This window comes from Gobius niger, assembly GCF_951799975.1.
Source record: "Gobius niger genome assembly, chromosome: 17".
NCBI classification, from domain to species: domain Eukaryota; kingdom Metazoa; phylum Chordata; class Actinopteri; order Gobiiformes; family Gobiidae; genus Gobius; species Gobius niger.
This window is the reverse complement of record NC_136868.1, coordinates 14,961,192-14,974,743: the sequence shown is the minus strand read 5'-3', so window position 1 is coordinate 14,974,743 and position 13,552 is coordinate 14,961,192. Positions and strand designations below refer to the sequence as shown.

At 41.3% G+C, this 13,552-nt stretch overlaps 1 protein-coding gene across 2 annotated transcripts in view; it reads left to right on the top strand.

The window, feature by feature from the left end:
- Window positions 1-2,016: 2,016 nt before the first annotated feature.
- The window catches only part of sbno2b (strawberry notch homolog 2b), a 58,562-nt gene continuing 47,026 nt past the window's right edge, over window positions 2,017-13,552 (top strand). For both annotated transcript variants that reach the window (XM_079574660.1, XM_079574659.1), the window contains exon 1: window positions 2,017-2,182. The gene's annotated coding sequence lies outside the window, so the exon portion shown is untranslated. The remainder of the gene's footprint in view (window positions 2,183-13,552) is intronic.

The window sequence follows — 13,552 nt, the reverse complement described above, 5'->3', positions numbered from 1 at the left end:
ACAAAACTGAGGTAAAAGAGAAGAAGGAGCAGCTCTTACCGTGAGGCTATCCTTTTAGTGGATTAATCAAATTGCAGCCAGCCTGAGGAAACCATGGCCTTTACTGGGACCATAATGATGTGAGCACAAAGGAGCTTTTGGGAACAAAGTTATGCAATTTGGTTTTGTCAGAGATTTGCATAAGTCGAATTAGAATCGACATTCCTTGCTCAATTAAAGTGTAACTCTGTGGCGCAATAAAGGTTTGTAGGTTTTAATGTATGTAGTCAAAATTATATTAATGAAAGAAGTAGAACCACTAAAAATAAATAGTGAATTTGATTGCGATTCTCCAGATGCTCATCCCATGCATATCCCATACATGGTGATAAGCGATGTATAGTCACAGCTGCCCTGAAGTAGACTGACAGAAGTGAGACTGCCAATATGCGCCATCAGCCTTTAAAGCTACCACAAACCAACCACTCACCCAAGCACTTGATATTTACACACAGTATTAACCATACTTTGCTTATCTTCCAAGATCAGCAGCACCGGCTCCAAAACATCCTGACTGAGGGTACATTCAAGTTTCAAAATGAGCTTGCACTGCTCCCTTTTGCACCCCGTAGATCCAGGCCTGAAGATCAGACAAGATGGCATTCACAAGATGGTATGGTCAAAATGTCAACTCTATTATTTTTCCATAAAGTTCCTTGTACTGTTGTCTTTCAGCATGAGTATTTAAGGACACAACACACAGCGCACAGATGAGCTTTGCACCAATACTTTCCACTGAGGATAAACCTTCCCCATTATGACAAAGAGGCCAAATAACAGAAATGTGTTTGTTCTGTGCAGTGTTGGAAACAGTGCACAGGATTTGTTTGTGTGGTTCTCTTGCTGCTCTCTCATCAGCTTTTGTTTGTATTCATTTGCATTATTTTTTACTGCAGCTGTTTAGATCTATTTGCAATTGCAAAAAATAACGCTATCTTTGGAAATAAAAACTGGTTGATCCGGTAAGAAGTGAATATAGGCTTCAGCAAAACCCAATGCTGTTTTCAGTCAACACAAGCAACGACATTTTGATCACATTCAAAAGTAGCTATAACAATTTGCAGTCAGTAACCAGTAGGAGGCACTGTATTCAAAGTAAAGCAGCAGACGTTCAATACAATAAAGGATCGTGACATCTCTAGAATAATGTATAAACTGTAGGTCTCATAGTTTATATGGTCCCTATGTATCACACTTACCTACATAAGAAATGAAATTTACACAGATATGTGTAAAACAACCATTTAGGTTGAACAAAATATCTATCTATAATGGTAATGTACCTACCATACGTGCTCATAATGCACGAGCTGCTCTACTGTGCCGCTCGTTATGTGTGCACAACTGCACACGCACATACACTTCCTACCACCACATTTGTTGGGAAAAGGGGATTGCTATACCAGGAAAGAAACAGCAGAGCCTGTTTGCTGGAATCAACTGGACCTCTTCCAGCAATGTCGTTCAATAACGCAGAAGAGATGGATGCCAAATACAACCTGCTGTAGAGAAACGAAGGATGTCATATGTTATTACTTGCTGTAAAAAAAATAGTACGTGCAGTAAGCCACTGTATATTACTTTGTTGTTCTAAAGCAAGTTCAATGTAGCCAATAATAAATAAATAAATAAATAAATAGGCTTAGATAAATAAATAATATTGCTAGTAATCTGGACAGTTGCGTGTGCTACTCTTAAATCTTATGCTTTAAAATGCTTTCACGAGTTATAATCTCGATCCATGGTTAGAATTGATGTTACTATTTTATACTAATAGTCCCATACAAGGCCACTGAAACTGTCACTCACAAAAAATGTAGGGTATATATTTTTTTTTAACTAACCTGAAATAAAATAAGCTAGCAAGTGTAGAACAATGTGAGTTTCCCTGCTCGCGGTGAACTCTGGTCCACTGTGGCTCAGTTTGGAGCTGCGATCAACAAGCGGCCCTGCGCGTGACGACAGCGGCGGAAATATTTTTTCGCTTTTCAAAATGGCACCGTCTCAATAAGGAAGTGGAGAAAACAACTAGATGAAGATAAGTTGGATAAAAAATTGGATCTCAGTTCATTTCGTGCCAGCCTTCGATTAAAAGGAGCCCATGTCAAAGGCCTTTGGATCGGGAATACGTAAAAGAGTAAAGGTGAGTGTTCTTCGAGGATTGTGCCAAAAGCGAGCGACACATCGGCAGTGTTTCCCAATAACAAGAAGCGACCAGGGAGCTCTTTACGGCTCGCACGATCTCGACCACAGGCGACACCAGTGCTGATCTGTTGTGTACTAAAACGGGTCAAAAGATCAAGAATCCTAAACCCATCGTAGTGGCGAATGAGACAAGTGTGGACGGAAAAACAGAAAAGCAATCATCAGGCTAAAAAGCTGTAGCGTTAGTTACTTTGTAATAAGCCGATACAATCTGCCCTCTCTGGGATCGCGGAACATGTATTTGCCCTTTTATGTGTCGCTGTAGCAAGAGCGAAATGATCATGAATGTTATTTCAGTTTTTCAATAGGTGTGGGGTTACATGGCTTCATTAATGAACGTTACATCGACTACAAAACAAGCAAACCCAAGCCTGAAGACGGCTGCTGCTATGCTAACGAAGCTAGCACTTTCAGCTGGAAAACTGCCCTTTTATGTCACTAAAACGGTGTGATTTCGAGATATGTGTCATTGTTCAACGTTTATTCTGCGAAACATTTCCGATAAAAGGAATATGCGGTGCAATCTGCTGCATTTGTTTTGTAATTGGCTTTGTTTGTCGTCTAACATGCTAACAGTACGAGCCGGATCAGCTACTGGAGCAGCGGCTGCTGTTCTTTGTGCTTCGCGCAGAGCAGTTTCTCTGACCGGTATCGAGCTGATCAGGCCTACTTTTACTATTATTCAACTATAATTCATTACAAAGTCTATCATATTGTTGTACTATGGATTTTAAAACAAATAATATTAAATATGTTACACAAGTAATAGCTGTTTATTTCGTCAGCTTTAATTATGGGTTAACTCAAAAAGTAATCTGTGTGGGAGAACATCATTGGAGGCATTCACCCTGTGTTAGTTTCACTTTGTCTTTATCAAATGCCACTGTAAATGCATCATTTTGCCAAGTGGGGGTTTAGTCACTAAGACATGTTTGTATGACAGCCACTAAATGGTTTACATATAATTGTATTCAATGGTTTACCATCACCTCACATGCTTTTAGTCAGATTAATAGAGCAAGGAGGGTCCAGAAGGAAATGAAAACCTGATCCTCTATTTTTTTTTGTCTGCCTGCAATTTTCACTCCCTCGTTTCCACTGAGTGCATTGCCTGCAGCTAAGGCTAGCCTCATACCAGCCTTGACTTATTGGAGGTTACCTTGGAGACTGGCTATTTATCCAATTATGTTATTTCCGACTTGTTGATGGGGAGACTATTTGATGACTGTAAAGTGAATGGCATGCTTGGCCCTTGCTTTTTGTTGGGGGCTGCTATTAACCCAGAGGGACGTGCCCAATGGCCTTGGCGTCATTTGCTGTCCAGTCCTGCTTTCAGCCCAGTTTGTTTGCTAAGACACTTTGTCTGATTAACTGAACCGAAGTCAGTCATGTTGTTTGTTTTCTGTGGAGTCTAGTGAGATACTCCTTAATTAAACATGTTAAACTAGATACTAGTGCATACTTAGGTATGTGTTAAAAGTACATGATTGTCTTGCTCAACTTCTCATTGCGACGTTTTAGCTCAAGGGAGTCCAGGCAGAGATCACGTTTGTCAACATTCTACCTTAATGCCGCCATGTGAGGCTGTTATTTGTTTTTGTTTGAAGCAGTTAAGATTTACGTTGTGCCTCGAGTCGGTTTGATAGAGGTTAGTTCAAAGTGCTGGGATCCATGGCCTCTGTGGCTTGAGCCCTGCTCCGTGACACTGTCTCCTCTCTTGTTTCGTGTGTGCTGGGCCTCTCCTCTGCTCCCTCATTGATGCTAGTGATAAATCTCATTTATAGCCTGTAGGCTGATTGGGGCGGAGGGTATGAAATGTGGGCTGGGGGGAGGGTACTTACACATCAAGGTAATAAGTTTCATTCAGTTCCTGCTTTCCTGGAATCTGGTATTTGATAATAGCTCATGTATTAAACACAACCGGATGTTGGGTCAGACTCTATGACAGTTGTAGGATATGTGACCAGTGAACTGTTGTTTTATGTAAAGTTAACCGTCCAACCACGACATAGCCCTTCCTCGAGGCTAAATGCGAAGGGTTCAGCAGCAGCATGTTCTTGAAAATGCACTATTGTAAGCGTGTAGTAACATCCTTCTAAAAAGAATATTCAGTCATTATTATAACTAGTCATTATTCACAGTAACTCATAAGTTATCAAATACTACAGTCTGTAATTAAAATACTCACTCAGACCTAAATGGTATGTTCAATACTTCAACAGTCTCCAACTGCACCAAAATGTTTACCATTACAATTAACTTCAGATCTCAGCCCTTTTGAGAATGACGAACAGTTCACATCTCTGACTCTATGCCCTACTCGCCCTACTAGCTTGACCCTCCTTACCTCATGGCACAGTTTCATTGTTTGAAATGTATTACTTATTTCTCAGGTGAACAGAAAAGGTTTACATCCTAAATGATATTTGTTTCCCAAAGGAGAAGTTCGCAAATCGTCAGAAACTTGATCCGCTTCGATAATGACGCCTCCTTTATAGATAGACTGCAGGATTCACTAACTTCTTTGTCCTGTATATGAATCATCTGTCATTTGATCCTTCATTGCGTGTTGTTTGGGCCTTCAGGATTTGCTTCGGAGGAAATCAGGCTGTAGGAAACCATCCTGGCAGCCATAGCACAAGGGTGAGTTTTTTAAAGACACGAGGAATAAGTCTTTAAAATATCTCCTCCTGCTCTCTGAACTGAATGGGCTTTTGCACTGAGACTAATATGCAGAATTGATACATAAAATAGTGAATTACCCTGATAATAGTATTAAGCTATCAGAAGGTGAAGAGGCTGCAGTGGACAAACACCCCAACTTGCTGAACTAAAAGCTTAACTGGTTTCTTATGCATTCAGACCCATTCCTTTTTGCCTCTTTGTTTATCCGAGCGTCAGCGGGTGGTGTAACGTCTGAGTGTGGACGTTTAAGCATCGGGAGGCGTCTGGGTGAAAACAGGGACCCAGCTGTGTCCAATCAGCTTCAGGATCTGTACAGGGGTCAACCGGGGATACAGCAAACAGCCTCTGGAAAAGAACAAGGCAGAGCTCAATGTATGTAACGGCTGCTCTGTCAGTGCTGCAGGCGTGAGGAATTCTTCAGCGATAAGCATCAGAGAATGTAGCTGTACGGAAAGTTTTCAAGTTAATCGAATGCGAACTGTATCGAGCTAACTTCATTATTTTAAAGATAGTACATTCGGTATGTTGTTGAGGTGAACCTTTTGCTGATGCTGAGTTTTCTGTGTTTAAAATTTTGTGAAAAGTCCATTGGTTTTATTGGTTTCTTTTATTTCTTCTTCTGCTTCTGCTTCTTCTTCAACAATGTCACAGTCAATCGACACTATATTAGTCAATCACAATTATTACTAGCTTTTTAATCAGCAGGACGAGTAAGCATTCTTGCGGTAGTAACAGCACCTGGTTTGGACAAAGCAGAATAAAATGGAAAAAAATTAAAATAAATTGTCCTGGAGTCCTGGAAGCACTTGTTTCACATAAGCTGCGAGAACTGGAGTGAGGTTTATTTTAAAGGCCTATGTTGCCAACCTTATTGAACCACTGTTTAGGAAACGCATATGCCCAAATAGATAAGTAAATAGTAAAGATATAAGTAAACAAATAGAAGAAAAGAGATATACGGGCGGGGCTACTATGTAAAGTAAACAAATAGTGTTTACTTCTGTAGTAATCAACATTTCTTCTAACCCAAACAATATTTGGCTATTGAAAAAAACAGCAAACGAACAATTGCTGTTACTCAGTTCAAGTCCTCATGGGTCCCTCTTGTTTTGCTCATGTTTTGACGCTCTAATGTAAAATCCTGCAGTAAGACCAACCATGCAAATATATAACAGTACGTCTCGTACTTATTTGGCAAATATTAAATCTTATCAGCTGAACATTGTCCAAGTTACGAAAGTTTGGCAAAACAAAACGAGGAGATAAGAAAGCAGTGTTGTGTTTTAACCCAGCGGTCAGAAACAATAGTCAGGAATTGCAGCCGCCTGAGGAGTCCAGTGTCATTGGTGTGTTGTGGAGAAATGAGAGAGAGGAAACGGTTCGAGGCAGAGTTAAGTGGATCTTTGAAGCAGCAGCAGCCTTTGATCTATTCCTGGTGACGGCAGCACCAGCAAACGGACTGCTCCTTAAATGAGCGCTATCGAGCTGCTGGAAGCCATTGTGTGTCATCTTCTCCACTACAGCTCACTGCGCCCTCTGCATTCACCTGCGCGCTCCCTCCTTGCTTCCTACTCCCTCGCTCCTCACCCCTTCCTTTCATTTACCACAACAAAAGCCTCCGCCAAGGCCACGAGAGCTCAATTAAGTCCCCTCTTTGTGGATAAATCACGTTAATGTCTCATCAGCTGGTGTTTGTGGGTTCAAAGGTATTCATCACTGGGGTAAAGTGGTGCTGAACGGCCACTCGGAGAGAAACGATGAAAATCTAATGGAGATTAATCGTTTTGCCCAAGTAAGTAGCTTGATCTTTGAATGCCAGGAGAAGTCATTTAAACCCCTTTTGTTTTTCACAGACAATTATTTGAAGACAATACGATAGCAAAGGCAGTAACATTGATCCGAAGGATCAAATGTGCACACAACAAAATAACAACACAATCACACCTTTTAAAAACTTGTTCTAAAAGTAAAATGCATCAGATGCTTGTGTTAGTTTCATATGCCATAATTCAGTCCTCTCTCAAATACTATGCCTCTGGACAAGTATGAAATGTGCACAATAAATTTGATTTTAAAACATAAATTGCAAATCTTATTGCAGTTGTCGTACTTCAGTCAGAAAAATTGCAATTAATTCTTTTTTTAATTTTTTTATTGTGCAACCTGGTCTTTAAAGGGACTATACAGAGTTTTAATTTAAAACTGTTAAAATTATGTATTTTCCTCCCCCTTCATGTTCCAGCAATGTCCTAAGGTGTAGAATGAGCCCAGACCTGTTCACCACAACTGCCTCTAAAATCCTGCACTGTCACTGAAAACGTTGTTACTTCGGGTCCAAGTTGCCGTCATGCACGAGCTTAACATAGAAGGTGCAGTTACACGCATGACCTCAGGTGGCGGTAGTGAGTATAAAATGGCCAACTTGCATCTTGCCCCTTTAAATGGGAGGTTACGTCATCTAGACCAATGGTTCTTGGTTGTTTGGTAAAAAACCAAGAACAAAACAGCATTTAAGATTACGTTTCAGCATAGCCTTCTTCAGATTCTGAAGAAGGCTATGCTGAAACATGCGTGATGCTGTTTTTTTTAAAGATTTTCCTCAACATCTGCACCTCTGTTACCACTTTTGGTGTGCGTTACTCCTCTTCTCAAATTGCGAGTTTTGATCAGCCTTATGACGAATGCTTGAACCAAGAAAACCTTGAGTTGTCACTTGTCATGACACATTGAAATACATGCACAGTAAATTAAAGCTATACCAGCTGTGAACCTCTGATGTCGACTCCTTCTGTTCTCGCTGATGAATATTTGACAGAGCAAAATGCAATAACAACAGACCTTTTAAAGCTTAATATCGTGTTCTGGGTACATTTAGTCAATTCATGTCCATCCCTCATCCATTTTTTGTGACTCTGCGCTTACCGGATAAAAGAGATTTGCAACGTTCCTCTGTGCTTAAAGCTGTTTGTGCGCACACTTCTGTGTTCAAGAAAAGGTGCTAATTAATAATGCAGGCTGTTTTGAATGATGCGCTCCTCTGTGTTTCTGCGGGAACTTGTTCCTTTTATGAATATTTTATCGTAGCCGCTAATGAATCCAGCCAGCGCGGGGCAATCATAACCAGCTAACAGGCCCGGGGATCGTTTGTAACCCGATTACCGAGATGCTTATATGGGCCTCGATCGGTGGTGAGTGGCGGCTCTGCATCAAGTTGAATGATTGTTGAACTGACAGCTGCCCATGGACGACGTAAATGAAGGCAGGCACAGTCTCTTGATAACATTGACCGTTAACCTCGCATTTGCATTCAGCACATCAATATTATAAACAGTAACGTGACCTACTTATTCTTTGGAGTTGGCAGAGATTAGTATCTGCTTTTACATTCAGACAAGTCATTGCTGTGAGGGCTTGACGTTCTTGCTCACTGGCTACTGTGGTTTTTATTCTTTTCATTGCTTACTGCCTAATTAGTGTGTCTTCCTGCTCTGATGATGGGACCTCTACTTAATGGTAAAAGGTCTCTATGTATTTTTACTTTTCTATATCAGTAGAAGCGTCAAAGCGCCATAAATGACCGCATGCAAACCATTATAGTCATTATTTCTCTGTCTTGCCTTTTATGAAGGAGCCCTGCAAAAAGAAGTCAATATTTTCCTTGTGAAGTTGTTTGTGTGCCTCCGAGAGTCACTTGTTAGGAAGTACTTAAGCCGGCCATTGTGACGCAAATCTATTGAGTTTTCTTTGAAGCGTTCACCTCTACAGAAATCTGCGCTGCTGTTCCTCGTGTTTTGACTTTGAGCGTAATACTGAAACACATACGCACATCGTCATCACCTTGTTTTACTAAATTCAGTGCATGCTTTGACACACGAAAGAGAGTCCAGGGAGCCAAAGATATATAATGTGCCCAAGCGAATGAAATACTGGCACAAGATTTAAATGCTTAAATCTGTGAACGATATCAGTGAATGCAGAGATTTGATTCACTGCTATCAAATCAAAATCACAAAATCACTATGGTTGGAAATAGATGGATGGATAGAGACAGGACAATTGCCATACTAGTGATAATCGCCTTTAGTCCTTAAAACATATGCAGAAGTCACCCCAAAAAATGTAAATGTCTGTCCAGTTAGGTGTCCGCAAACTGTCATTTAACTCTAAAAACACATGTTCATAATTTCCATTGTGTGCGGATGCAAATGTGGAAGTTTGCATAGCGGCTGGCTCACATGCAGCGGCGGAGGTGGTTGACCTCGTGAGCACTAATCGTGACTTAGCAGCTGCTCAGGGCCCTGGCACTTCCCTCTGTGATCCTCATGTGCTGTGGCAGGGCTCCTCTCCTCCGCGCACGCTTGACAACTCACCTGCCGCTCCCGCTCCCGTCACACAAAGACGGTGCTCTGAAGTGACAGGAGCAGACTGTTGCGAACCTTTGTCCAACACGGAGACAGCAGCCTAAGGGATTCGGCGCCTGAAGTTTCTTTTTTCTGCGTCTCGCTGTGATTTGTGCGCCACGTTTCGAGTCCACGCTTTAGTGGTTATGAAGAATTGACTTGAATGAGCTTTTTTGGGCCACCCACGACGTAGAGGAGGAAGGGGAGGGGGGGGTTCACCTTTGAAGGAACGATAGGTTTAACAGATTAGGGAGAAATACTTGTGCAGTAATGGCACCGACTGAGCAATCGCAAAATGATTCAATCTTGATTTCAAAGTAATGTGGATTGCTTGAAATCAAGATTGAATCATCACTAGAGCGGGGAAACTGACCAGAGACTCTTCCCAGGACTCTGCTTTTAGTTCTTTGGACCAGTATGAGTGGAAGTTTGTTCATTACTGCTTTTCTGCTTACTTTACTTCACTTTACTTTGCTTTGCTTTACTTTAATCTTTATTTAAGGGACAACGCACAGAGACAGCTTACTTTTATTGCTTTGCCATAAACTGTTGATAAAGTAAAATCCTGTACTACGATAGGGTCAAACCACCAAAATATTTTTTCATCATAAGTTCAAACTGATATTTTTACTTGGGCCAAAGCTTGACACGATACACTGAAGGTGGGATACGAAACTACAGCAGTTTAGAACCACAAGCATCCAGATTCACTTTAGAGATAGTGCCATTTCTGTCCTTCTTTTGCCTCGTCCTCATGTAGAGCTACGCCCTTTATGGTTTGGTCATATTTCACTCAGACCTGATTTAGTCCCGTCATAAACCTGGTATAGATCCAGTGGCATCAAATATATTTCATTGGTGGCACTTGATGTAAGAACTTTTGGAACCGTTGTATTTTTTTTCACCTTCTGCAGCAATGTCCCTGATCACCTTGTACAGTTTGCCAGACCTCAAGGACCTCTTCGTTGCAGAGGCTTCATTTTCAGCAGCTGCAGCCAGGACAGCACTCCGCTCTGAGACAAAAGCAATTCATTTGGAAGACAATCATGTCATGTGACCATCTCTAATAAAAGCGGGAATGGTTCTGCACTATATTCAGTTACAGCGCTATAAAATTACCTTTCCCACAAATGACACTCTCGCAGTGCTCCTCTATAACAAGTGACAGGCTCGAATCCTGATGAGGATGTGATTTTATGAAATGATGGTTTCTGTGAGCACTGTGTTGTCCTCCGTGTACTTCCCCTAATTATGTCCATGCTTCTCATATCCTAAACGGGCCCTGATTGTTGATTCTCCCTGTCTCTGTGCAGATAAGGAGGAGCGGGGGGTTAGCTGGTTTCCAGTATTGAGACGCCTTACAGGAAGGGGCTATCTGGCCCTCTCTTATTATAATCACTATTGATTATCCTCAGCGGTCTGCTCGAGTGACAGCCACGGCAAATGACAGACATTTTTCTGTTGCTAAGAAACACCCGGCCTGGGGCTGATAGTTGACGCATTTGTGGGCGGGATGGGGGAATGAGGCCAAAGGACATTATACGAGTGCAACGTATGGGGTTTGAAAAGAAATGTTTAGTTTGTTGGGTTTGAGTTGCGTGCAGACCTAACAATGCTAATGAACTTGTATTTAATGTCACTGCAAACTCTGCACAACTAATCAAATCAAAATGACAATTTGAATGATTATCGTTGGCAAATTGTTTGCCGCATAATTGCCTAAGTCATTTTGTATTGTTGCAATGGAAAAATAATGTGTTTCCTAAAAAACGTCTTTTTGTTGTTTTCCAAAAACTAAACAAAAATGAGTTAGGCAATTACGCTATGTGGACGAAACGAAATACTGCAATACGTGTGTTAAGTGATGATGTCATCGCTCCACTTCTGGGTCCAACGGAGCTTTAGCCCTGTTCACTATAATAGAAAGAAATATTACATTTACTCTGGATTTTCATTAGTAATGCTCATCTGGCATTAATTATCAAATTATTATTGTTTTTTCCATACACGATGAAGGCTTATTTATATAAATATCTTCATTTTGCTTGCAGAAATGGTGAGCCATATTATTTGAATTAGGGGTTAAACAGTTTGGGGGATTTTATCTGTTGTTATTTCAGCAGGACATTCAGATTAAGTTGTGTTTTTCTGATGTGTTTACCTATGGAGCTCTCAACAGTTTGGACCCGGAAGTAGTTTATTATTGTGTGTGATGTCACACTTAACAAAGTATTTTTTATTTTAGCTATATAATATCCTTTGAACATAATGATCCATGGGGTCTTATGTGTTTTGTGCTTGTGTGTAAAACTGAAATGATTCTTGTGTTAGTAGTATAACCGCTCATAATTCTGTCTCAAATATATAAGCATATATAATTGGAGCATGTTTTGATTGTTACCAAATAATATCATGCAGGAAAAGCCAAATAAAAAATGTGGTTCTGTCTTTGAAAATCGATCAGCAAAATCCGAAGGCAAGTTCAACAGAAGAGATTCTACTCCGTTAAATTCCCGTGAAGAACATCTTCTGTCTGTGTCCGTGTAAACACAGCATGTGTGAACACATGTCAAGAGCAGCTGATCAGAGCAGCAGCTGTGTGTTGGCTCAGCGTCCCGCACGCTCAGACACATTCCTCAGGTAAACTCCGCCTGAACCTGACCTGCTGTAGATTATTGTCACTTATTTGCGCTCAGTGGCTCCCGTGTTACAGTATGTCCGCTGTGTTATAAATGTGCGCGCCACACTCCACTGAGCGGCATCCCTGTTAGGGCTTGTCACAGAGCGGCGCTGCCACACAGTCATCTCTGAATGACGTGTGCAGAGACATGGTGATAAACGGTGGGCTGCTTCAGGAAACATGTTCGCGATTCCATCTTTTATTTACTTTAATTGAGCAAAAGCGGAATTTGTTTTTTTCCCTGTAGTTTGGTGTAATAATCAACCTGTTAATTAGTGTTTCCAATATTCTGTTCAGCAGTAAATACATTCCTACAATAAAATGTGAGTGTGTGCCAGTGATGTAGAGCAAAGTAGGGCCAGCAATTATGGCTAGATTTATTACAGTGATGGTACGACACAGATTATTATTATATATTATTATATGGAGATCTGCTGCTTAGTAATAACAGTTTGGAGCTGAGAGAGACATTCTGCAAATTGTCAAAACATATGCCAATATTAGAATTCATATTAACTCAATGTTAGGGCTGTGAAATTAATTGAAATTCAATTACGATTTTGATTATTACACTCAGCGATTACAAAAATGGCATAGTCGGATGCCCTCCCACTTGTCCATCCTGCGCAGTTTGTGTGAGCGCGGCTGATCTAGGCTACAAGTGTGATGTGATGAATTGTTTTATTTGTGGAAATAATAATATAATCATATTTTTTTTTAGACGTAGCTCTTGATTGGTTGCTCTTACGATAGCCAAGCGTCTCTAGGATCACTGCTGCTGTGGAGTATATCAGCTCATTGGTTTCAGTGATGGTTGATGTAGGAATTGCTTTCAGAGCTGCATTCACATCTTCTAGGAGACTTTCTGACAGTACTTCTCTTAGCCTCTGTAATTGGCTTCGGGGTTGCCTGCTGGACATTTTTGCCATGATCTTATTTTTCAGGTCAGTCGCTGCCTCGTTCAGCGTGATGGCGCTTATTGGGGCTTCGTACCCAATCTCCATTGTGGGGGCTGGTGTTAACCCCCCTCTGACCTGGTGTCCTGGCTCCCCGTTGCCGGAGCATTGGTGTTGTACCTCGTCAATCTCAAGTTGTGATATCAGTTGCCGTTTATGAATGTTGGAACACTGAGCTACTAGTTGTTTCGCCGTGAGTTTGGACTGTGGGGTTCGAAGTAACCATTTCTCCCACATCCTCTGCATGTAGCCCCTCTGACTAGGGTTACTGGAGTAGTAGCATTCCATCAGAGCCCTGTTCTCGCATCTCTCCCATTTCCGCCTTGTTCCAGTAGCCCATTTTACATCGAGGTGCTCTGGTTCCCCAGCACCTGACGCAGACCTTGTTTGGCCGGGCGACGTCTGAGCCGGCATGTCATTCATTTCATTGTCTCTCATCATTGTATGAGGTAGGCAGTAGCGTGAAGGGTCTTGCCTAAGGACCCACACTGGCAGCCCATTTCCCCAACGGGGATTCGAACCGGGGTCAACTGTGTGGAAGTCATATATATATATATATATATATATATATATATATATATATATAT